The 25,648-nt window shown below is 34.1% G+C and overlaps 1 protein-coding gene across 1 annotated transcript in view; it reads right to left on the reverse strand.

Moving 5' to 3' along the window:
* LOC145992069 (uncharacterized) overlaps positions 1-25,648 on the reverse strand; it is a 343,509-nt gene that overhangs the window by 12,327 nt on the left and 305,534 nt on the right. The gene's annotated exons all lie outside the window — the stretch shown is intronic.

Genomic DNA, 25,648 nt, shown 5'->3' on the forward strand with positions numbered 1-25,648 from the left:
AATATTACAGACTTGAACTTCAGACAAACTTTATTATATATTATGAACCTACATGAAATTTTAAAAAAGAATTATTAAATGTTAAAACTGCAAATGTACATGAAAACATCAATCAAATTATTTGCAATGAAAAAAAAATGACATTTATTTGTCAACAATATCTCCAATTATATTTTTAAATCATAAGACAGACAGTGCAAAGAATAAAGAACTAATGAAAATTACAACACAAAATATAATTGATCTTTCTTAACAAAAAGAGGAACATTTCTATTATATTACACTTGCTATTCCAATTTATTCTGGCCATACTGAAGACTCTTTAGAAAATACATCAGTAAATATGCATGAATGGTAGAAAATCATATGCATGTTCAATGCTTATGCCTCATTACTAGTTGAAAATCACAAAAACAATAAAACACCGGAATTTTAAAAAAAATGTACAATAAGAATGCAATTAAATGCACATTTAACATTTGGTACATAGTATAGCACTATACTAAATGATGATGAATCTTCCCGATTATTATCTTGTTATACATGTGGGAGAATTGAATGAATATTTAAATCATCTTCAGAAGCAAAAGCTCTGGAACACAAAGTACACATGTAAGGTTTCACAGCATGCATTGTTATATGTCTCTTCAAAATTGAACTTTGATTAAATTGCTTGTCACATACAGGACAAGAAAATGGTTTCAATCCAGAGTGGATTCTTGAATGAACCATCAGATGTTCCTTTCGTTTAAATGCTTTGTTACATGTTGCACATGAATATGGCTTCTCCCCAGTATGTATGCGCATGTGGATATCCATCTGTGATCTATGAGCAATGACCTTGTTGCATACATTGCAATGAAAGCCACCTAGTGGAGCAGGTGAACTATCAGATTCTCCATGTCCAATTGGTGCTCTCAAATTACTTGCATTAACCTCCATTCCAGATATAACTAATGTTGATTCTTCTGATTTGCAAACCTTGGCTCTTGTTTGTGAAATAGTGAAGTTACGGATACCTTTATTTGAAATCATATCAACTTGCCTGGTGGGTGAATGTCCTAATACAACACTTCCTCTTCTGGCATTTTGGAATAGGTACCTGTAAGCAGAGTTGTTAATTTTAAAAATGTATATTTTATGAGAGATGTAAATGTTAAAAATATATTCTATTACTACAATTCTTAGTTTATCATAAGATTAAAATACACACATGCAGAGAATGAAAAAAAAAATATATATAGTTTACAATTACTGAATACTTAAATTTGAAAAAAGAAATGCATAGACTTGAGCATGCAACTTATAGGATGTGGTATTCTGTAGCTCCATTTTACACCAATCTTCACGCTGCTTTTGAAGTTTATACTCTATGTAAAGATCTCTATAAGATAATCAAAGTGGTGTTACACATTCCCAGCTTCTCGCTCTTTTAGCATTTCCATCTACTATGTCATGATATTTATTTAGACCTCTATGTCTAAGCGAAAATCGCTGTCTGAGCTTATTGTCGGAGATGTTTCATCGTGCAGAAAATCAGATGTGGAAAAGTTGTTAATTTGTAAGCGGCATGGCCTGTTCTTGAAAAAGCCTGCAAGATGCTCAATGTGTCCCTGAGGACCAAGGTAATTCTGAGTTCCGAAATGTATAGTAGTACTCGATATATGACACAATGCACAGCCGAAAATATACACATCCTGAGATAATGTGAATTGTTGAATTTAATAAACTGACGGAACATAAAATGGACAGCCTTATACCCTCAGTTTTAGTTCTGTATCTTGATGGTGAAGTCATCTATTTTGAACCTTTTATGTGACCATATTCGCACTCATATAATATTTGCTGTATGGGTGGTTGAAAGTGGGATTTTTTTTTCATGTACAATTTATAAATTTTATTACAGATCTTCAGCAGATGAGACAAAGATAATTGTTCAAAAATTAAGAGAACATAGCTCAAAGTGGTTATACTCGAAGTAATTGAAACACAACAGATATTTGAGATTTAAGTTAGACTATTACAGAAAATTTTTCATGTGTAATAAATACACGTATTACAAAGTTGAACATCAGAAAACTTTATTATTTATTCTGAATTTACATGAAATTTTACAAAATGCAAATGTACATGAAAATAGAAATCAACTTACATGCAAATGAAAAAAACATTAAACAATTATTTGTCAGCAATATCTTCAATTTTATTTTTAATTCAGAAAGTGCATAGATAAAAAGACTAATGAAAACATTTTAAATAAATATTTTTTTTTGCTTTGCTTTCCTTGTTTTGTAAATTCATTCCAACCATGTTAAGCACGCTACACAAAAACTTAGTAAATACAGGGTAAGTCAAAATGAAGGACCCGATTTCAGACATTTATTCTGTGAAATATAATAAATAAATGTTATTGTGAGACATGTGCTAAGAAAGGTAAACTGTCAAAGTTGTTTTCAAACAAATCACAAGTGTTCTATGTGAGCACCTCGCGTAACACGGCACACATCAAGCCGATAGTCTATCTCCTGCCAAACCTTGTGTAGCATGTTGCTGTCAATATCAGCAAAAGCTGCTGTGATGCGGGCACGCAGGTCATCCAATGTTGTTGGAAGTGTTGGTACGTAAACATGATCCTTGACAAAACCCCACATGAAGAAATCACATGGGGTCAAGTCGGGGGAACGAGGTGGCCAATGAAGGAGAGGTCGATCCTCCGGAGATGCACGGCCTATCCAACGTTGTCCCAATGACCCATTGAGATGGTCCCGAACGCTGCCATGGTAATGCGCAGGGGCACCATCCAATTGGAGAATGAAATCTGAAATATTCTCTGCAAGCTGTGGAAGGAGCCATAGTTGCAGCATATCAAGGAAAACAAGTCCTGTCACAGTACGTTCATGGAAGAAAAAGGGCCCATAAATCTTTTCATGGGAAATGGCACAAAAGGCATTCACATTGGGAAAATCGCGTTCGTGTTCCACAAATTCATGGGGGTTAGCAGTTCCCCAAATCCTTACGTTGTGTCTATTCACTTTCCCTGAAAGTGAAAAGTTGCTTCATCACTGTAAATTAACCTCTCAGAGAACCCATCCGTTTCCATTAATGCGAGTAAATCAGCACAGAAGGACGTGCGCAAAGCATAATCAGTGTCTTTTAAGGCTTGAACTAGTTGCAAGCAGTAGGGTTTCATTTGTAAACGTTTCCGCAGAACCCGTTAGACAGTTTTCTGTGGAAGTTGAAGTTCTCTTGCTGCCCGGTAGGTAGACTTCTGTGGTCTCCGCACGAAACATGTGCGCACTCGTTCCACTGTCTCTTCCCCAGTTGACAGATGGCCAGTCGATTTTCGTTTACAGATGCAGCCCGAATCTCTGAAATCCACTTACGAATGGCCTTTCCCGTAGGTGGTTCTCTCCGATATTTGGTACAGAAATGCTGTTGCACACTAATCACAGACTTGTTCACATGATAATCAAGCACACAGAAAGATCTCTATTCTCCAGTCAACGCCATTTTCCTGCTTGCTGCTGACTCCTAGCGGTAGAAAGTGGAAACACTGCGTGGAAACTAAACTTTGAAAGTTAACCTTTCGAAGTGCATGTCTCACAATAACATATACTTATTAGATTTCACACAATAAATTTCTGTAATCGGGTCCATCATTTTGACTTACCCTGTATATATATGCATGAATGGTAGAAAAACATGTATGTGTTCAATGTTTATGGATTGTAATATGCTTGGTTACAAGTTGTAAAATCACAAACTCAATGAAACATTTGAATTTGGAAATATACATATTTATAAAAATGGAGAAATAGAAAAAGAAAGATCAGGCTATTCAAATTAAATAGACTTTCACAATTCGTGCATTGCATAACACAACACTAAATGAGACTGAAAATTCCCCATGATTTTCCTATCATATATGTGGGAGAAGTGAATGCTTATTTAAATCATCTTCTGTAGCAAAAGCTCTACAACACAAACTACACATGTATGGTTTCACAGCATGTATTGTTATATGCCTCCTCAAAGCTGAACTTTGATTAAATTGCTTGTCACATACAGAACAAGTATATGGTTTCAGTCCAGAGTGGATTCTTGAATGTCTTTTCAGATCTGACTTCCGATTAAATGCTTTGTTACATGTTGGACATGAATATGGCTTCTCCCCAGTATGTATACGCATGTGGTCTTCCAAGTGTGATCTACAAATGAAAACCTTGTTGCACACAGTGCAATGAAAACAGCGTTTCACAGAAGGTAACCTATCAGATTCTCCGTGTCCAATTGGTGGTTTCAAATTACTTGCATTATCCTCCATTCCAGATCTAACTAATGTTGACTGTTCTGAGTTGGCTCTTGTTTGTGAGATAGTGAAGTTGAGGAGACCTTTATTTGAAATCATATTCACTTCTCTTCTTAGTGAGTGTTGTTGCAGTACAATACTTCCTCTCCTGGTTTTCTGGAGTAAGTACCTGGAAACAGAGTTATTGTTTTTACTAAAAAATGTATTATTTTATCACACTCCTAAATATACAAAAAATATAAACTTACTATAATTCTTAGTTTATCATCAGAGTAAAATACATGCATGGACAGAATAAAGGTAAATATGCATTACATTTTCTGAATACATGAATTAAAAATTAATTTTATAGAAAGAAAAACAAATTTTATCTACATAAGCATCACTTTACAATAACATGGGATATGTTTTTATTTTCATCTAGCATGATGAACGCAACAATGAGAGTAACTTACTCAAGGTCGTTATGATATTATGACTGATAACTAAACATTAATATTATAAATACGGAGAAACTAGTACTCACTTTTATCCGCGAAGCTGTTTTTTCTTCTTTTTCGATTAATTTCAGTGGCCACAGCTTCGCGGATAAAAGTGAGTACTAGTTTCTCCGTATTTATATACTACCGCGTCTCTCTTTTCCCAATCATGAATTAATATTATAATATAAATTAATATAAAAATATTAAAAAGTAAAACTATATTAAATATAATTCCCTAATAACTAGATATAAGGTAAGTCGAATAACATTTTATTACAAATAATAATTTTAACAGAAATATATAATACTCTCAGAAGGGTAACTCACAAAGAACTAACATTCTTTGGCAACAAACATATATATGCAATATGCTAGGGTAAAATGCACTAGAATCTATTTCAGTTACTACATAAAGTCAAAGTTTGTTCTAAGTCCACTTTGTTCTCATATAGGATAATAGAGGTTGAACTTATGAGTTTTAACTTGGATACAAACCCCGGTGCATTGTTCCAAAATCAGGGATCACATCGGGGGGACACTTAACTACAAGCTGATAGAATAACCACCATTCAATCAGGAAAGCATACTAATGCATTTACCTGCTGACATGTTACTAATATATTCATTACCAGTAGATTGGAAATTTATGCAAAAGTGAAAATGATAAATAAAAATAATTCATTAAATAAAAAAAATAAGGTAAGAATGGCAATCCATTACGATAATAAACATAACTTCAGGTTGAGGGTGAAAAAGGTTGATTTAAAATGATCACCTCTGATTATTCTGTATGGAGACAGAGGTGGGAAATGGGTGTTTCTTGTGTATAAGATGAACACACAATTCATAAATTGATTCATGGGCCTCTGCTAACGAAACAGAGATGACGACTGAAAAGGAGAGGAAAAAATGAATAAGTGGTAAAGTGATGGTGGCTTCTTAGTGAAAAATATCATCAGAAATTAATATTAGAGATTTGAATTTCAGGCATACTTTATTACATATTATAAATCTACATGAAATATAAAAAATGCTAATGTACATTGAAATGGCAATCGATTTATTTTGCAATGAAAAAAATGAATCATTTATTTGTCAACAACAAACTTTATTTTTAACTTGTAAGGCAGATAGTACAAGGAAGAAGAACTAAAGAAAAAATAACAACATATTTTTCCTTTTATTCAACATTAAGTGAAACATTCATATTCTATTACATGTACTATGCAAATTTATTCAGACACAATCACTCTTTACAAAATATTTGAGGATATATGTAGGTATGGTAAAAAAACAAAACAATGTTATATGTATATTCAAAGTTCTACACTAAAGTTTACTCTATTTTATATTTTCCTTATGTATATGCTTGTGTCAATTCCATCATGGAAATTAAAGTCTGTTTCAAGATTTATTCACTGAAATTCTATTTTCTGTCTTCAGTATTTTATTAATACATTAGTGTGTTCAATGTTTATGTATTGTAATATGTCTCGTTACAAGTTGGAAAGTCACAAGCACAAAAACATTTGAATTTAGAAATATATATGTACATAAAATTGGAAAAATATAAAACAAGCTATTCAAATTAAATTCACATGTAATACACATAGAACAAGACAATACTAAATCAGGATGAATCTTCTCCATGATTTTCTTATCATACATGTCGGAGAAGTGAATGCCTATTTAAATTATCTTCAGTAGCAAAAGCTTTACAACACAATCTGCACATGTATGGTTTCACAGAATGTATTACTATATGTCTCTTTAAATCTGAATTTTGACTAAATTGTTTGTCACATACAGGACAAGTATAAGGTTTCAGTCCAGAGTGGATTCTTGAATGTCTATTCAGACTTCTCTTCTGATTAAATGCTTTGTTACATGTTGGACACGAGTATGGTTTCTCTCCAGTATGTATTCGCATGTGGGTTTCTAACTGTGATCTAAAAGCCATCACCTTGCTGCATACATTGCAATGAAAGCCATCTAGTGGAGTAGATGAGCTACCAGATTCTTCCTGTCCAATTGGTGGTGTCAAATTACTTGCATTATCCTCCATTCGAGATGTAACTAATCTTGACTCTTCCGAGTTGCAAATTGTGGTTCTTGTTTGTGAGATGGAGAATTTGTGGAAACCTTTATTAGAAATTGAACAAACTTCTCTAGTTGGTGATCGTTCTTGTAATACGCTAGTTCCTCTCCTAGCATTTTGGAGTAAGGACCTGTAAGGAGAAATGTTAATTTTTAAAATGTATTATTTTATTATAGTCCTAAATTATGTAAAATGTCAATTTACTTTAATTCTTAGTTTATCATCAGAATAAAATACATGCATATAGAAAATAAAATATTCATTATAATTTCCAAATACACTAATAAAAAATCAATTTTGTAGATAGATAAACAAATTTCACCCATCACTTGACAATAAGATGGAACACGTTTGTATTTTTACTTTTGTTATTCAGCATCACTTTTCTGACACTTTTGATGAATTGCAATGATGAGGATAAGTGATAACTAGATCTTGGAATTTTAGGTTCTAAAAGGTGTGCTTTTAGGTTCCTAAAATAGGCTCTAAAAATCCTAAAATAGGTCCTAAAAATTGTAAGATAGACTCAAAAAATCCTGAAGTAGGTTCAAAAAAACTTAAAATAGTTCAAAATTTCTGAAAAATGCTGATTAGGTATAGTCACCTGCAATAAAAATGGGGCCTCCCAGATGGCACAGTGGTAGCGTCATTGCCTTGTAATCAAGGGGTCCCGGGTTCGATTCCCGGTGGAGGCACATAGTGGTTCGGATCAAACTTTAAACTGTAGGTCCAGTCCCAATTAGCCTTACTGTGCATAAAGTGGACTTATAACACCAAATCTATCCAATCAATCCAATCCAATAAAAATGGGTGAGCTATATCCTGAAATATGCACTATCTGGCATAACGTTATGTGCGTTGCCTGACCCTATGGTGATGGCAGAACATACCATTGGAAATTTGCTATTAAAATCCACTCTTCGCTGTATAGTTAGGCAACAATCTTTTTTCATGTTTCCACAGTCAAACTCCGCAATTTTGTCTGTGAGGATCATCTTATATGCTGAAAATAATCTTTCAACACAAACATAGTCAGTGGTGCAAACTTCAATGCTGAAATGCACCAAAGTGACGTGAAAGTGAGCAAGACCACACAGATGACCACTTTGTATTGTACAGGTAACAGTGGCACCAGACATTTTGCTTTGTTTAGAGCTTTGAAAAATCACCATGGACTTGGAGGAAGGGAAATCGACAGAGAGTATGTTTAACACACATTCGTCATTGAATTTTTTCATGAGAAAAATGAAGCAAATGCCTCTGTGTGACATAAAAATTCTGTAAAAACCTTTAAAAATATATAAAAACCTAAAAAAGACTTGATTTAGGTACATAAACTAAAAATAGGTTCTAACAAGCGAAAGAGTTTTTTAGGCACTATAAAACATCATCATCAGTTGTTGCATTTTTAACAAAATGCCGACATCATAACTTATTATTTCTTACATACCTGTAAAGGAAAAAAATAGGTTAAAAACATAAAATCCGAAGTCTAGTGATAACATTGGTCAACATGGGTTTCCGTGTCTCTCAGATGACTGTTGTCTCTGAATAATTTCAGCATCCTGATTTAAAAAATTAAATCTGTTTTATCCATCACATCTGATTTTTTTCAGAAAACAGCAGCATATTAACTGCCTTAATTTTACAATAAAGTGTAGTTCCATTATTTCCCAATAGATGGCTCTGTTTAGATGGTGGTAAAATATTGATTTTCTACAATACAAATCTTCCAATTTTGAACAAAAAATGCATGTATAATTGTATGTATTTAATCCACCTTCCATCTTCACATGCCACATTGACATGAAAATTGGATTACATTGTTTTATTTTTGAAATCCCTCGTGAAAATTTCTCTCACAAAATGTCCAATACTCAATGTCATAATATGGCGGGTTGATTGAACTTAGTGACGTGGAGGAAAATCCTGACGTGATGGGAAGAAATTGATGTCATTTCCATGATCAGAATTTAAAATACGTACTTCCAGAATCACCTTTTGGTTTGTAAACATCTGAAATTTCCCTTGTATAAATTTTCTTTTGTTTCGTTCTGTAATGGCTATAATGGAATGGCAAATATGAGAATTTTGATTGTGAAATTGTGAAAAATGATGGGGAAAAATTGATGTTATTTCTGTGATCAACATTGAAAATACTTCCAGAACATCTATTCATTTGAAAACATCCGAACTTTTTTCTCAAAATGTTGACCAGAATAATCAAAGGTGATCCTTTTAAATCAACCTTTTTCACCCTCAACCTTATGACCCAATCTTTCCACACCCTCATGTACCCTCAACCTCACCTTCAAGGGTTCTTTCTCATGACTCGATCCCACCCTCATAGCCCAGTCTTGCCATCACTCACGCAGGGCTCTCACCCAAGCCCTCACTCTCACATGTCTTCCAGAGGATGAGGTTGACATCTGATTTCATGGAAGTCACCCTCTGGATGGTGAACATCTCTTCAATGTGTCGGGGCATTCAAGGAAAACTAAACATAAAATTTTGTACCCAATATGTCCAACTGCCGTGATGCATGTGACTTGTAACAACGGCATGGCTATCAAGTGCAACAACTGAACTTGTAGTTGATGAAGAGATGGTTCCGTCACTAGGCAACTGTGGTTCAGTGGTCTGATGAAGATTCTCTTTGTTACTTTCAGCTACGAGAGATAGTTGAAAAAAATATAATTTAAGATGATAAAATGAAAGAGATGAGGGAACAACCACAAACCCATAGGGGCAACACAGAACACAGTTACATAGAGGATAATACTGGCCATGGGTCAAGATGCCAGAGCCTTGCTAGAATGCCAAATGCAGTGCAGAGTGTACTACATGCAAGTGACATTGACATTTGGGTGTCATCTTAAAGGGCCATCCCATACACCCCAATAAACAATATAAAAGCTTCTGCAACTAAATGATGAAGTACTATTTGCATATGACTTCCATGAATTCTCTTCTTGTCTTCTAAATTTTGGAGACAGGTCAATACAACATTCCATCCCTAAGCCAGCACACATCACATGAACCAGTGAAAATGCTTTTATGAAGAAAATATGTCCTTTCACCCTAAAGTACAAAATAACAAACTCATTGTGTGTTTATGAAGAAATTTTGCCAGCCTCATGGCAGAGTGGTTAGCACCTCATGCTACGATGCCTAGGGTCCTGGGTTCGAATACCGGCCTGGGCATGGATGTTTGTGAGTGTCCATTCATCAATTTCATCATATCATCACTTATCCACATCTTCGCAAATTAACCAAAAGTGGCACAAGAAGCGAAGTAAAATAAAGCAAATCAATCAAATGAAGAAATTTCAGCAAAAAATGCAAGCTTTACCAGGATTCGAACCTGTGTCTCAGGTATACTGTCATCTCTCTACCAACAGAGCAACAGAGCCAGCCATGGTTTCGCCCTATATTTTTTTACTGGTGCTGTCCTATGCGGAATTGTCTCTTGTCAGAAGAAATTCCTATATAGTACAAATTCTGCATGTGCCAAATCTTAATTCACATCAGTACGATGGGAGAAACAAGGAAACGTCGACTTTCATACAGCGTTTCAAAGGCAACATATCACGTGACAGTGGCATTGGCAGAGAAATTTCCACAAAGGTAAAAAAGTGACAGTGAAAAATTGGACAAAACCAGGGGTGGCTCGGTAGCTTAGTTGGCAGAGGCAATGGCACAGTATGCCAGAGATTTGGGTTCAAGTCTTGTTCGAATCTGAATTTTTGGTGAAATTTCTACACATCTTAATGTCTGTTTGATTGAGTTTATTTTTAAGCACACTTTATGCAGAGAAAGGCTAATCAGTACTGGACCTACAGTTTAAAGTGGGATACTAACCAATGTGCCTCCACTGGGTATTGAACCTTTGACCCCTTTATTACAAGGCAAATCTTAATGCCATCGCATGTTGTATGGCGTGGTGGCTCCAAGATAAATGCCGAAATTATAAATAGTATAAAAGCATGTGTTATGATTTGAGGCACATATATGTGCAATATCCTCATGTGAAGTGGAAGGGATTCTATCACGGTTCCCACCTAAAGCCAAAACTTGATTTAAGATCACTTTCTATTCACACAGGATAATAGATGACGGAAGTAGAGTTTTAATTGTAATACAACTATCTGAGCATTGTTCCAAAACCAGGAATCAAACCTGGAGCCAATTGATTACAATTACATTGAGAATTACCAGCATGACATCAGAAAATCCTGCTAATGCATTTGCCTACTGACACATGACTAATATGTATATGGATTAACAGTAGACTGCAAATTTAGTGAAAAATAAAATATGAATTTCATTACATGATAAATAAGGTAAGCCAACCAATGCATCCATTATCATAATAAATATTAAAAATTTGCATTTCTAATAAATATTACAGAATTGAACTTCAGAAAACTTTATTATTTATTAGGAATTAACATGAAATTTTTAAAATGCAAATATACATGAAAACCAGAATCAATTTACTTGCAATGAAAAAACAATGAAGCATTTATTTGTTATTTGTCCACAATATCTGCAAATTTATTAAAAATTCTTAAGCCAGGAGTGTAAAGAAAAAATTACTAATGAAAGAGATAAAATATTTTTGTTTTCCTTGAACAAAAAGAGGTACATTTCTATTACCGTTATATTGCACATGCTATTCGAATATATTAAAGCAATGCTTTGGACTCCTTATAAAATATTTTAGTAAATATGCATGAATGGTTGAAATACATATGTATTTTCAATGTATGTGTAATTGAAATATACATGGTTACATGTTGAAAAATCATGAAAACAACAATGCTTTGGACTCCTTACAAAATATTTTAATAAATATGCATGAATGGTTGAAATACATATGTATTTTCAATGTATATGTAATTGAAATATACATGGTTACATGTTGAAAAATCACAAACACAATAAAACATTTTAATATAGAAAGATATGTGTGCATAAAATGGAAAAATTGAAAAAGGAACAACAGGCTACTGCTTGTTCAATTAAATGCACATTTAACAATTGGTATATAGCATAACACAATAATAAATGAGGTTCAACCTTCCCCATGATTTTATTATCACATATGTGGGAGAAGTGAATGCCTATTTAAATCATCTTCTGTAGTAAAAGCCCTGGAACATAAACTGCACACATAGGGCTTCACAGCATGCATTGCTATATGTTTTTTTGAATTTGAGAGATCACTAAATTCCTTGTCACACACAGGGCAAGTATACGGTTTCAGTCCAGAGTGGATTCTTGAATGTCTTTTCAGATGTTCCTTCTGTTTAAATGCTTTGTTACATGTTGGACATGAGTATGGTTTCTCTCCAGTATGTACTCGCATGTGGATTTCAAATTTTGATTTACAAATTAAACCTTGTTGCATACACTACACCATGTTCTGCAGTAGGAAAGCTATCAGGTTCTCCACGTATCATTTGTGGTTTCAAATTACTTGCATTATCCTCCATTCCGCATCTAACTATTGTTGAGTCTTCCGAGTTGCAAAGCTTGGCTCTTGTTTGTGAAATGGAGAATTTGGGGAAACCTTTATTTGATATTGAACAAACTTCTCTTGGTGGTGATCGTTCTAGTAGTACATTACTTCCTCTCCTGGGATTTTGTAGTATGTACCTGTAAACAGAGTTGTTAATTTTAAAAATGTATTATTTTATTAGAGTTCTAAATTAAACAAAAACATTCATTTAGTACACTTCATAGTTTATCATCAGACTAAAGTACATGCATGGAGAGAATTAAATAACTTACTGATTACAGTTCCTGAATACATGCATCACAAAAATAATTTTATAGATAGACAAACAATTTTTACCCACATAAGCATCACTTGACAATAACATAAAAAATAATATTAATTTACATCTCTACGATGGGGGGGGGGGGGGGACAAGTCAATGTTGACTTGTAGTTTCAAAGGCAACAGATCCCATTAAGGTGGCACTGTGAGAGACAATTCCACAAAGGTGAAGCAGCAAGTAAAAAATTGGGCAAAGACGGGCTGGGGTGATAGCTCAACTGGTAGAGGCAATCGCACAGTATGCCAGAGATTCTCGTTCAATTCTTGGTCGAATCTGCATTTTTCGCTGAAATTTCTACACAATATATCTCCTGTGTGAACAAAATTTTAATGTCTGTTTGTTTGAGTTTATTTAAGGCTACTTTATCCATTGGAAGGCTCATCGGTACTGGACCTACAGATTAAATTGGGATACGAACCACTATGTGCCTCCACTGGGTATCGAACTTGGGATCCTTTCATTACAAGGCAAATCTTAATGTCATTCCATGTTGTACGAGTATGACATGATGGTTTAAAGATAAAAGTCCAAAATATACATAGTGTAAAAGTGTATGTTCTGCTTTGAGACACATATACTTTGGCAACGAACATATATATGCAATATCCTCATGTGAATTGGAAGAGATTCCATCACGGTTCCCACCTAAACCCAAAGTTTGTTTTAAGATCACTTTTTACTCACACAGGATAATAGATGATGGAATTAGAGTTTTAATTGTAATACAACTATCTGAGCATTGTTCCAAAACCAGGAATCAAATCTGGAGCAAATGGATTACAATTACATGGAGAATTACCAGAATGATATCAGAAAATCCAGCTAATGCATTTGCCTACTGATACGTGAGTAATATGTATATGGATTAACAGTAGACTGGAAATTTAGTGATAAAAAAAATATGCATTTCATTATATGAAAAATAAGGTAAGCCAACCAATGCATCCATTAGCACAATAAACATTAAAAATTTGCATTCCTAATAAATATTACAGAATTGAATTTCAGAAAAACTTTATTTATTAGGAATATACATGACATTTTTTTAAAATGCAAATGTACATGAAAACAGTAATCAATTTATTTGCAATGAAAAAACAATGAAGCATTTATCTGTATACAAAATTTACATTTTTTAAAAAAAATCATAAGCCAGGAAGGGTAAAGATACAAGGACTAATGAAATATATAAAATATTCTTGTTTTTCTTGAACAAAAGTAGGTACATTTCTATTATATTGCACATGCTATCCAAATATATTAAAGCAATGCTTTAGTCTCTTCACAAAATATTTAAGAAAATATGCATGAATGTTAGGTAAGCATGTGTATTTTCAATGTAAATGTTGAAGTTACAAGTTGAAAAATCACAAACACAATAAAACATTTGAATTTCGATAGATATGTGTTTATAAAAATGGAAAAATTGAAAAAGGAAGAACAGGCTACTGCTTGTTCAATTAAATGCACATTTAACAATTGCTATACAGCATAACACAATAGTAAATGAGGTTCAACCTTCCCCATGATTTTATTATCATATATGTGGGAGAAGTGAATGCCTATTTAAATCATCTTCTGTAGTAAAAGCCCTGGAACATAAAATGCACACATAAGGCTTCACAGCATGCATCGCTATATGTTTTTTTGAATTTGAGAGATCACTAAATTCCTTGTCACACACAGGGCAAGTATACGGTTTCAGTCCAGAGTGGATTCTTGAATGTCTTTTCAGATGTTCCTTCTGTTTAAATGCTTTGTTACATGTTGGACATGAGTATGGTTTCTCTCCACTATGTACTCGCATGTGGATTTCAAATTTTGATCTAAAAGCCAACACCTTGTTGCATATTTTGCAATGAAAGCCACGTGGTGGGGCATGTGAGCTACCAGATTCTCCCTGTCCAATTGGTGGTTTCAAATTACTTGCATTATCCTCCATTCGAGATGTAACTGTTGTTAACTCTTCTGGGTTGCAAATCTTGCCTCTTATATGTGAAATAGTGAAGTTGCTGAGACCTTTACTTGAAATCATATCAACTTCTCTGGTTGGTGAATGTCCTTCTGATACAACACTTCCTCTCCTAGGATTTTGGAATAAGTACCTGTAAGCAGAGAATGTATATTTTAGGAGAGTTCTAAATTATGTAAATGTATTCATTTTCTACAAATGTTGTTTTATTTATCATTAGCTTAAAATATACACATTGAGACAATGAAAGAAAATATACTTTACATTTTGTGAAACTAAAATCAAGAAATTTATTTTATAGATAGAAAAATGAATTTATTTGTCTAATTATTGATTCCAAATTTCAGATACAGCACTGTAATGGCCATTTTACACTGAACTGTAATAGAGTAACAAAAGCAGATGTTTCCCAATAGCATGGGTTATGGTTGTATTTTCATGTAGCATTTCTTTTCTGACACTTTTGATGAATCATGACAATGAGAACTGATGATTAGTTAAAAAAGGTAAAAAAAAGGTAAAGTGTTCCCCTGTGCTTAGTACCACGCCATGAAGGCGTATAGGGGGTGTGGGGGTAACGCCCCACACTTTCTTGATCCGGTCGTGAGTTATGATGATTAGTTAAAATTGATTAAGGGTAACTCACAAAGAACAGACATGCATAGGTTGGGGCTTGAAGGTGGCAAATTCGGAGCTTATTCTACAATTTCTTTCACGAAAACTTCACCTCGAATACTACTACCAACCCACTCCCGATGTGCAGTCTGCACACACTCTCTCTCCACCATTAAAACCTCTTCTCAAGAAGTTAAATTTCTTCATTCCTCATTGCCCACCCACCTTTCTTTAGGTCCAGATCGAATTCCACAATTTTTCTTCGTATCACTGCTGACTCCTTGGCTCATCCTCTTTCTCTCTTGTTAAATATGTGCTTCTCCGAAGGCATGTTTCCTCAGATGTTCAAGAAAGTCAACGTTGTACCCATTTATAAATCTGGCGATAAAAATAGTGGTATGTCATACAGACCAATCTCACTCCTACCACCACTGTCTATAATCTGTGAGAAAATCATTAAGGACAGATTATTCACATTTACAGTGGTCGGAAGTAGCGAAAATCTCGCTACAGCTACATTTTTTCTCAGCATTTTGAGGTAAATTTGGAATGCCGCAATAGCATAAAAAAATCGACAATAAGGCTTACTTTTGCAGGAGGTTCATAAAAACAGTTGCATGGAAATACAGGTAATCTAGATTATAACTTTCTTGATATTACAGATTATAATAGATATCTGCGTAACGTATTTCATGAGTATCTAAATAATTATAATATCCAGATAACTGACACATATATTCCTCGTAACAGCTGCTTTTTTTTTTTTTAAATTTTTTTAACTGCATCACTATTTTGGGGAGAAACGCCTCACTTGCACCAGCCCCAGAATAAATCCTGTGGATACCCATGGTGTAAGAGACAGCAAAATATCAATAATTACTATGTAAAACACAACTTGCAGTGCAAAAACGAGTGATCTATTTTTCACTACCCTGACAAGGCAATAGTGCCAGAAATCAATGGCTCAGTACGTTAACAGCATTGATCATTATCAGTTTATAGGATCTCGCCAGCAAGAAATTATTGTTACGAAAACAATAGATGTACACTTTCTGGAATTACAATTACTTTCTAAAATTACGTTTAGAACACACTGGTACACATGCCAGTTTCTCCAACATATTTTATCATATTGTAAAAAGTACATACGAGTTATTGACTTTCCTGCAGAATCGACAATTTTCTTTAGTTAATATACATTGCTTTCAAATGTATGTATTTTTCCTACTTTTGCATCGCTTTTCTGTAACTTTTGCTAATCATGGCAATGAGGTTGAATGGTTTATTTAGTTATTCTCTTATCTATAGTCTCATTTTGCCACTTTCGGCTAATTGTGAGAATGAGGAAGAATGATGAATGATGATGACCAGTGTGGGGAATGGAGGAGCAGGATGATCCCATCCTCCCAACTAGGCATCTTTCCTAGTTTTAGTTTTGAATCCACTTTATCCATAGATAAGCTGATCGAGACTGGATCTGAACCACTATGTGGCTCCGCCGAGTATTGAACCTGGAGCCCTTTGATTACAAGGCGACACAATTTCGACTGTCTTCAGGGAAGCAATCTCAACATGAAAACTTACGTAAAACATCGCTCCACGTGTTTCTAATTTATACCATTAGAAGCAGCCCCAGCTATTCCCAAGGTTCAAGTAAATACCCCCCCCCCCCAAACTAACATTCTGTTTAATTGCTAAGAAGATATAATCGATAAATAAATAACACATTTTTATCTTATTCCCATTTTGCACAACGCATTATAGTTAATTTCTGTACACAAGATAAATTTCAATTAACTTTTTAAAAATACGTCAGTCACAGAAATATTTTTGATATGACAATGAGAACACCACACACACATGTAAGACCCCTTTTTCATTAATATTCCACATGAGCAACAGGAATATTTAATAGGAAAAATTATCGTTATAAAACATAGTTTACCACTCTGTACTTTTCGTTCAAAATGCTGCCTTCATATCAGTCTATTAAAAATGAAATAATTATTCTCAAGAAAAATATTTAATATGTGAACATAAATACATAATACTACCAAATGTTATTTGTGCATAGTTGTAATCATTAATTTGGGTAACACCCCAATTGCAATATCCATATATCAAATTTGAATTGATATGTCGCTTGCATAGGTACGTTATTCTCAAACACTATAGTAAAAATAAGTAACTGAAGTAACACTGCTATAAAAAAATATCGAATGACGGGAATCATAATAAATAACAGAATCTATTTTCTAGTAAGTACAACTATCATACATGTAGCTTCTTTTGAATATCCATATGCTTGTTTCTTAGTTTTATATGCAGAAGAAAACCATGATGCAAATTGCAGACAGTACCTTTCCCTTCCCTCTATTTAAACAATATGAAAAGCTTCCTCAAGGACATGGTGCAGTACTCTTTGCATGACTTCTCTTCTTGTCTTCAATATTTTCGTGACAGGTCTACACAACATTTCCATCCAGCCACATACATCGCAGAAGCCAGTGACAAATCTATTATGAACAAAATATCTCCTCTCAGTCTCAAATATAAAATAACAAACTCAATGCATGTTGAATATCATGATAGCTCCAATGCAAAACTTAAATAGTGTAAAAAATGTATGTTATGTCTTGAAGCACATGTTCTTCGGTGACAAATGTGCATGCATAAGATGCTCAAGTAAACTGCAATATGACCAATCAGGGTTCCTACTTAAATTCTAAGTTTGTTTTAAGTTCACTTAGAGTTTAAAGTCTAGCACAAGCATATCTGCATTTTGCCACAACCTTGGATCAAACATGGGGCTGTTTGATTACAAGTAGTTACAACCACACTATCAGAAAAGTCTTCTAAAGTATTTACCTACTGACATGTTAAAATAGATAAATGACAATGCATTTCACTACGTGAAAAATAAGGTAAGCAGGCCAGTTCATTTCAATAATAAACATAACTACAAATTCAAAAGACATCAAGTTAGTTAGACCTGTCCTTCCGTTCTATATAACCACAGTAAGGTCATTACTTTAAATACTTTATGTTCCCTTCTTTATGCTCATATGATATTGAATATATGAAGCCACATGGTGGGAAATGGGAGTTCTTCCATGTATAAGATGTATATACAATTAATTTTTTGGAATGGAAGGTGGTGGTGGTGGTGGGGGGGAGGCTCTACATCTGATGAGACAGAGACAATGATTCCACATGGACAACAATATAGAGATTAAATGGTGATAATCGAAGCAAAGTAGTCAAAAAACAAAGCTCAGCAGAAATGTAAGAACCACTATGACAGGAACATTTGCACAGGTAAAAAGTATTACACAGTTGAATTTCAGACTTACTTTATTATTTATTACAAATCTATATGGAATTCTAAAAATACACATTAAGATGAAAACAGCAATAGATTTAGTTCCAATGAACTAAAATTAAGCATATCTATGTTAATATCTTCAATTTGTTATTATTATTGAAAGATAGGAAGTGTACTGCAAATGAACTAATAAAAAAGATAGCAACATCTTTTTACAATACATGAACAAAAAGGAAACATTTCAATTGTATTACACTTGACATACAAATTCATCCCAGGTATGTTAGTAACCATTTACAAAATATTTGAGATGCATGTTATGGAAGAGTTGTTATTGATTGAAGTCCACTTTATGCACAGTTGAGCTAATTGGGACTGGACCTACAGTTTACTGTAGAATCCTAACCACTGTAAAATGTGTTTCCACTGGGTATCAAACCTGAGACTCTTGATTACAAAGCAATGTCATGGAAGAAAAATAATAACATCATATGCAGATTCAATTTTTCACACTAAAGTCTATTCTACTCAATATTTTGCTCACATATAAAATCTGTAGTTAATTTTCCATCATGAAAAATAATGTTTATTTTAAGATCCTGAAAGTTAAAAGTATTATTTTATCAATACAGGAGTATGCTTAATGTCTACTTATTGTAATAAGCCTGGTGGTACAAAGTTCCATATGAAAAATTGGAAAATTATATTTAAAAAAGAAATATTCAAACTAGATGTGTATATAACAATCGATATAAAGTGTAACACAGTAAAAAATGAGGCTGAATCTTCTTCGTGATATATTAAAATTTCCATATATGTGGGAGAAGTGAGTGTTTATTTAAATCATCTTCCGTAGTAAAAGTCCTGGAACATAATCTGCACATATAAGGTTTCACAGCATGCATTGCTACATGTCTCTTCAAAGCTGAATTTTGATTAAATTGCTTGTCACATACAGTACAAGTATATGGTTTCAATCCAGAGTGAATTCTTGAATGTCTTTTCAGATGTGACTTCTGATTAAATGCTTTGTTACATGTGGGACAAGAGTATGGCTTCTCTCCAGTATGTCCACGTATGTGGATTTCAAAGTGTAATCTATTACCGATCACCTTGTTGCATACACTGCAATGAAAGCCACTTTGTGGGGTAGGTGAGGTATCCGATTCTCCAATTGGTGGTTTCAAATTACTTGCATTATCCTCCATTCTAGTTGCAACTAATGTTGAGACTTCTGAGTTGCAAGGCATGGCTGTTGTTTGTGAGATAGTGAAGTTGCGAAGACCTTCATTTGAAATCATATCAACTTCTCTGGTTGGTGAATGTTCACTTAATACAACACTTCCTCTCCTGGCATTTAGGAATAAGTACCTGGAAGCAGAGATCTAAATTTTAAAAATGTATATTATATGAGAGTTCTAATTATACAAATGGACTCATTTTCTACAATTTTTACTTTATCATTGCTGTGCATTATGCACACAAGACAATGAAAGAAAATATACCTTACATTTTGTGAAACATAAATCAAGAAATTAGATTTATAGGTAGAAAAACTAATTTTATCACAAACATTTCATGAAAATAGCATGGAACAATTAGACTGGCACTGAAAAAAATCAATATGTAATAATGTGTTCATAATTATGTGTTAAATCAACACTTCAAAAAAATAAAAAATTTAGAGCTAAATAAAAAATTCTTAATAAGGGCATCATTATTCTGTGGACATCTTTTGATAGAGGAAGCCAAATGTTGAGAAAAAAAAGAGAAAAAATCGTATGAACTTAACTTATAAGAACCATCTTGCAAATTGCAACTACATTTCTGTACCTTCTAATTATAGAATAGGAAAAGCTTAAGCAAAATGTGTGGCTACGGTGTTCATGCATTAATTTGTTTTCTAAATCTTGGAGACAGGTCCATGTATCATTTCCATCACCAAAGCAAACTAAATCACAGGAACCTAATGGAAATAATATTATGAAGAAAATATGTCCTTTCAGTATGAAGAATAAAATAACAAAAAGTGATAAATAAAAAAATGCATTACCTGACGGAAAAGGTAAGTAAAATTATTCATTACAATAATAAACATAACTACAATCCACAAGCAGCATCAATTCATTTACAGATATCCCCACTTTCTATTTGGTATCTGCATGGTGAAGTCATCTATTTTGTACCTTTTTATGTGACCATGTTCTCACTCACATGATATTCACTGTGTGAAGACAAAATAAGGAAAAGTGGGAATTGTTTCATTGATTTATTTGTTGTTTTAAGTTCACTTTATGTATAAGAAAGCTAATTGGAACTTGACCTACAGTGTAAAGTGGGTTCTGAACCACTGTGCCATGTGATTCCACCAGGTATCGAACCTCAGACCACATACTTGGAAGGCTACAATGTTACTCCTACGCCATCAGGATGGCCCAGGTGTTGTCTCATGAATAAGATGAGTATAAAATTCATATGACTTTTCAGCTGATGAGACAGAGATTATGGTTCAAAAAGGAAGAGAATGTAGCTCTAAATGGTGCTAATCCAAGTAGTTGAAAACCAAAATATATTTGAAACTTAAGTACCACTACTACAGAAAAATGTGCATACATAATAAATATTATAAAATTGGACTTCAGGCAAACTTTATTATTTATTATGAATGTACTATATGTTAAGAAAGAAAGAAAATACTAGGTTGATGGTGACCTTGCAAGCAAACTTCAAATATGAAAAATTTTAAGGTCAAATATGTGACTGAACACACCATTCCCACTTCAAGTTTTTGAAACTAAGATATTCTCTTTTCTGCGAGTTGCATCTCAATAATGTATTCCACAAAGATCTCCATAAGTGGTAGAAGATAAAAAATTGTAGCGGTCTAGAAAAACAACTACAGTACATCTGAAAGAAAATAAGCAAGAAGAAATATGCATCGCCAGTAGTCAAACAACTGGAAAACTTACATGATAAGAAATAACCATCTTCCAGTAGAAGCTGTAGGTGAGTGGTTGTGTTACGGCTTCATGTTCTCAAGGATGCATGTTCGAGCACGGTCAGAGAAGTGCTTTTTCTTTATTTGCCAATGAGGGTGAAACACGTGTGTGTTCAAATCCCCATTTAGACAGTGGAACTTTTTTTTAATTTTTCTTTTTATTGTGTAACAACAGATTCTCAAATACATGGAATGCGGGAAGTGCATATGGCATGTATTTTTAATTCATAATTTCACTTGCTAATTTCAAAAAGCACCTTAGATTTTTCCTTCTTAACAAAGTATTCTTACATGTGCGGATCAAACATAGAGCTGTCAGATCATACCTATTTTCACTGTGACTATAAATTACATGCTTCTATATTTTAAACTAAAGATGATTTCGAAATTGTTGATACAAGTTTGCATTGTGACCTACAAATATGTGTAATTTATTCTGTATCTAAAAGATACATTTTCTGGAATCCTACAATATGGATGATTCTGACTTTATACTTTTACACAGCAAACTGATACAAATGTAAATAGAGATGATACGGATTGGCCAAAAAGCGACGTGCTGCTGGTAGTCTTCAGAACATTACTTTCTCTATTCTTATATAATAATAATAACTCATGGTGCAACATCCCTCGAAGGGCCTTGACCTATCTCCCGATTGCCAGTCTTCCTCCCACAATCCTATCTACAGGTGTGGAGATCTTCAACCAGTAATGGGGTGATGTGGGGTCAGCACGTCAAACCCTCAGCCATTTATAAGAGATATCTGAGACCGGATTATGCTACACACTCATAACTCCCCAATTTCCTCACGATGGTGGGTTGCCACAGGTCCTATACACAGGCCGAGAACCTGGAGACTGAACCCAGGCAGACTCAAACTCATGCCATCCCATAGTCGGATTCTTATATATAGCTACAGATTTTACAACATAATTATAATGTTAAGATCTGGACTAATTCAGTCGACTTTTATAACCAACCTAATATGTTCTTAGTTAACATATTTTTCTTTTTAAAAATTGAAATCTATACAGTGTAAATTCTATTCATAACTCAACCAATACTTCTTTTTTTTTCAATAACAGCTTGAATTTTTGACGTGGTTGCTAAGAATTTCCACATCAAAGTTCCACTGTTTCTTGATCTTGTGTGATACGCAAAGTAAGAACTGTATGTCTCGTTCACATGCGTTTCCACATTTTTTAAGAAGTTTACTATGAAAACCGTCAGATTTTTATTGAAAATAACAGTCGTGCTGATATGTGTAATTAATTCCATACTAGGTATACACTAGTTGGCACTGCACTGAAGAAAAAAAAGAAGGAAAAAAAACTTCCTTTGATGAGAGGCGAACTCAGGACCATTGGTATGTTGGGAAGTTATCATACCGACTTGATCAAGGACTTTATTTGCCCACTTAGGCTTCTGCAAAAAATATATTATAAGATTGATTGAGTTGGTGTTTTAAGTCCACTTTATGCACAGTAAGGCTAATTGGGGCTGGACCTACAGTTTAAAGTGGAATCTGAAACACTATGTGCCTCCACCAGGTATCAAACTCAGGACCCCTTGATTACAAGGCAACGACGCAACCACTGTGCCATCGTGGAGGCCGTAAAATATTATACGACTTTATATGTTATTTGACAAAAAATATAAGTTTAGGTATTAAAGGGAAGTGTAGGAAAGTAGATCGTGCACAGAAAAGCCTATTTTGCCCGGGATACAATTCACACCCAGGAAGCTAGTTCCTTGTTGCTCTGCAATAGGCTCGTGGAAGTGTGATCTTCTTTGCCTCAGTCAATGTGTAGCCTCCACGATATGACTATATGACATCACACTTTGGTTCAATCACTTGGTTCCACGAACGAAACCTCCATGCAGTGGAGCCCGGTAATTTTGTAAACAAGGGATGTGGTTGTTGGGGGGGGGGGGGGGTCATGATGTTCTTTCAATTTTTAAGTAACGTTTGTATGTAGATAGGGCAGTGATACAAAGTCGATATCTTCATCGCTCACTGCATGTATACAATGGCTAAAACTACATAACTTTTCAAGGTATTAAGCAACATAAATAATTTATTATTTTATTGGAAACTGAAGAAATAGAAATGGAAAACTGCAACAGCTTGCCACGTGGCTACTAACAAATCCAACATTAATGTTTGCATCCGTTTATGGATTTAGAGACAAGATATAATAGCATAGCTACATCAGTAAACCCATGATGCATAAGCAAATGATATAGTTACATCAATTCTATGCAAAAACTAGATTTGAATAACACACTATCTGTAATTTTTTATTACTATATTTATTTTATTCATGTCTCTTTTTATGGTTTCAACTTTATTAAAGTAGTTTTGTATTGAGCAGTTTCAAAACTATTTGCAGTTTCTATTAAAAAATAAACACATTTGACATGAAATTCAAAATAAAAATCTTTACAGGCTTGCAACAGTTGGCATTCTATCCTTTAAAAATACAGTGCTATAAGGGAGGATCGAACCAGAGAACCTTCGTGTGGTGAGCAGGTATCATAGTGACCGGGCCACACCGTCCTTCTTGTTTCATCGCCTATATGCTGCTACCCATGTGTTGAAACCATATGGCACTATTTTATCTACTATTCATAGGAAGTATTTCAAAGAGTATATTACAATTAAATTAGTGTTTGTCAAAACTATGAAATTTTATGTTTTCTTGTTAACTCTACATATTGTAAACGAGGAAATTTATAATTCCGTCATAGATAGAATAGTCCCACGTCCTGTATGATTCAACAGTCTACCTAAGAAGAGCTCTGTCTGAGCTCACAATTCATACAGTGAATGCAAAGTTTTTCTCAGCAGTATGACATCATCCTTGGTTGTTTTGCAGTGGAGTGCCCAGGAATTTGTAAAGGAGGTATATGCAGGGGAGTAGCACGGAGTAGATGAAGTGGGCGACCACCTGAGGCCTCGTGCCTGAATGAGCCTCGCGTCTCTTGGGGTTGATACAAAAAATGTATAACATAAAGTGAGGGGAAAAAAGATGGAAAAGACTAATTTTTGTATGTAATAAAATTAAACATTCTGTTTTTATCTGACTTTAAATTCTAATTAGAAGTTATAATACGTCAAATCAGGGGCGTAACATACAGGCGGGCAGCCAATAAGCCCAGGTCTGGAAAAATGAAAATTATTGTCATATTTCTCATGTGAAACATTTTTTCGCAAAAATTCACGATAACTTGCATGGACATTTTCACCCATTTATTCATTTCTCGAATAAAAAGCAATTTGTCTTGTCTTTTCTTATTTCTCTCAACCTTGCACTCCCGATTTTAATACATTAATAATAAAGCACCTCCAACTGGCACGAAGCCAGTGTGAGGCATTTAAATGCTTGAGTTGTTTGCAACTCAAGAAGGCAATGGATAATATAAGCAGTTCTTATTTACTTCCTACAGCTTCATACTTCAGCTTCCAGAAAACAAAGAAAGACATTTTTAGGGTGAGTGAAATTATTAAATATAATTTTCTTCAATAATTTATTGTTATTTAAATATGATAATTTGCTGACGAATCTCTGAAAATTTTGTATCGATTCACATTGAGATTTCAAATTTAAAAACGGATGGGGCCTTGCATTCTAATCTTACCCAGGGCTTCACGATATGTTCCTACGCCACTGGGTATATGGGTTGTCATGACTTCTTCTATCTTTTTTAAAATCATCAACTCATATTTTACCTCACAGTTGGGCCACAAAGGGTTAAGATTTTCACTGTCTCACTGTCGATGCTATTGTCTCCTGTAAGAAGTAATTTAATATATGGGGAAACTACATGAAAAGCACATCCTAAGTGGCATCGACGAGGAATTCGATTTATTGTATTTTGCTTCTTATAAATGTTGACAATACACAAATTCTACTTAATAAAAAAATGCTCTAAAAGAGATTCGAACCTGCGATCTTCAGACAACTGGGCCAGACCGTTACCACTTTATCAATCCAACAA

This window comes from Lepisma saccharinum, chromosome 9 (assembly GCF_977018435.1).
Source record: "Lepisma saccharinum chromosome 9, izLepSacc3.1, whole genome shotgun sequence".
Taxonomy (NCBI): Eukaryota; Metazoa; Arthropoda; class Insecta; order Zygentoma; family Lepismatidae; genus Lepisma; species Lepisma saccharinum.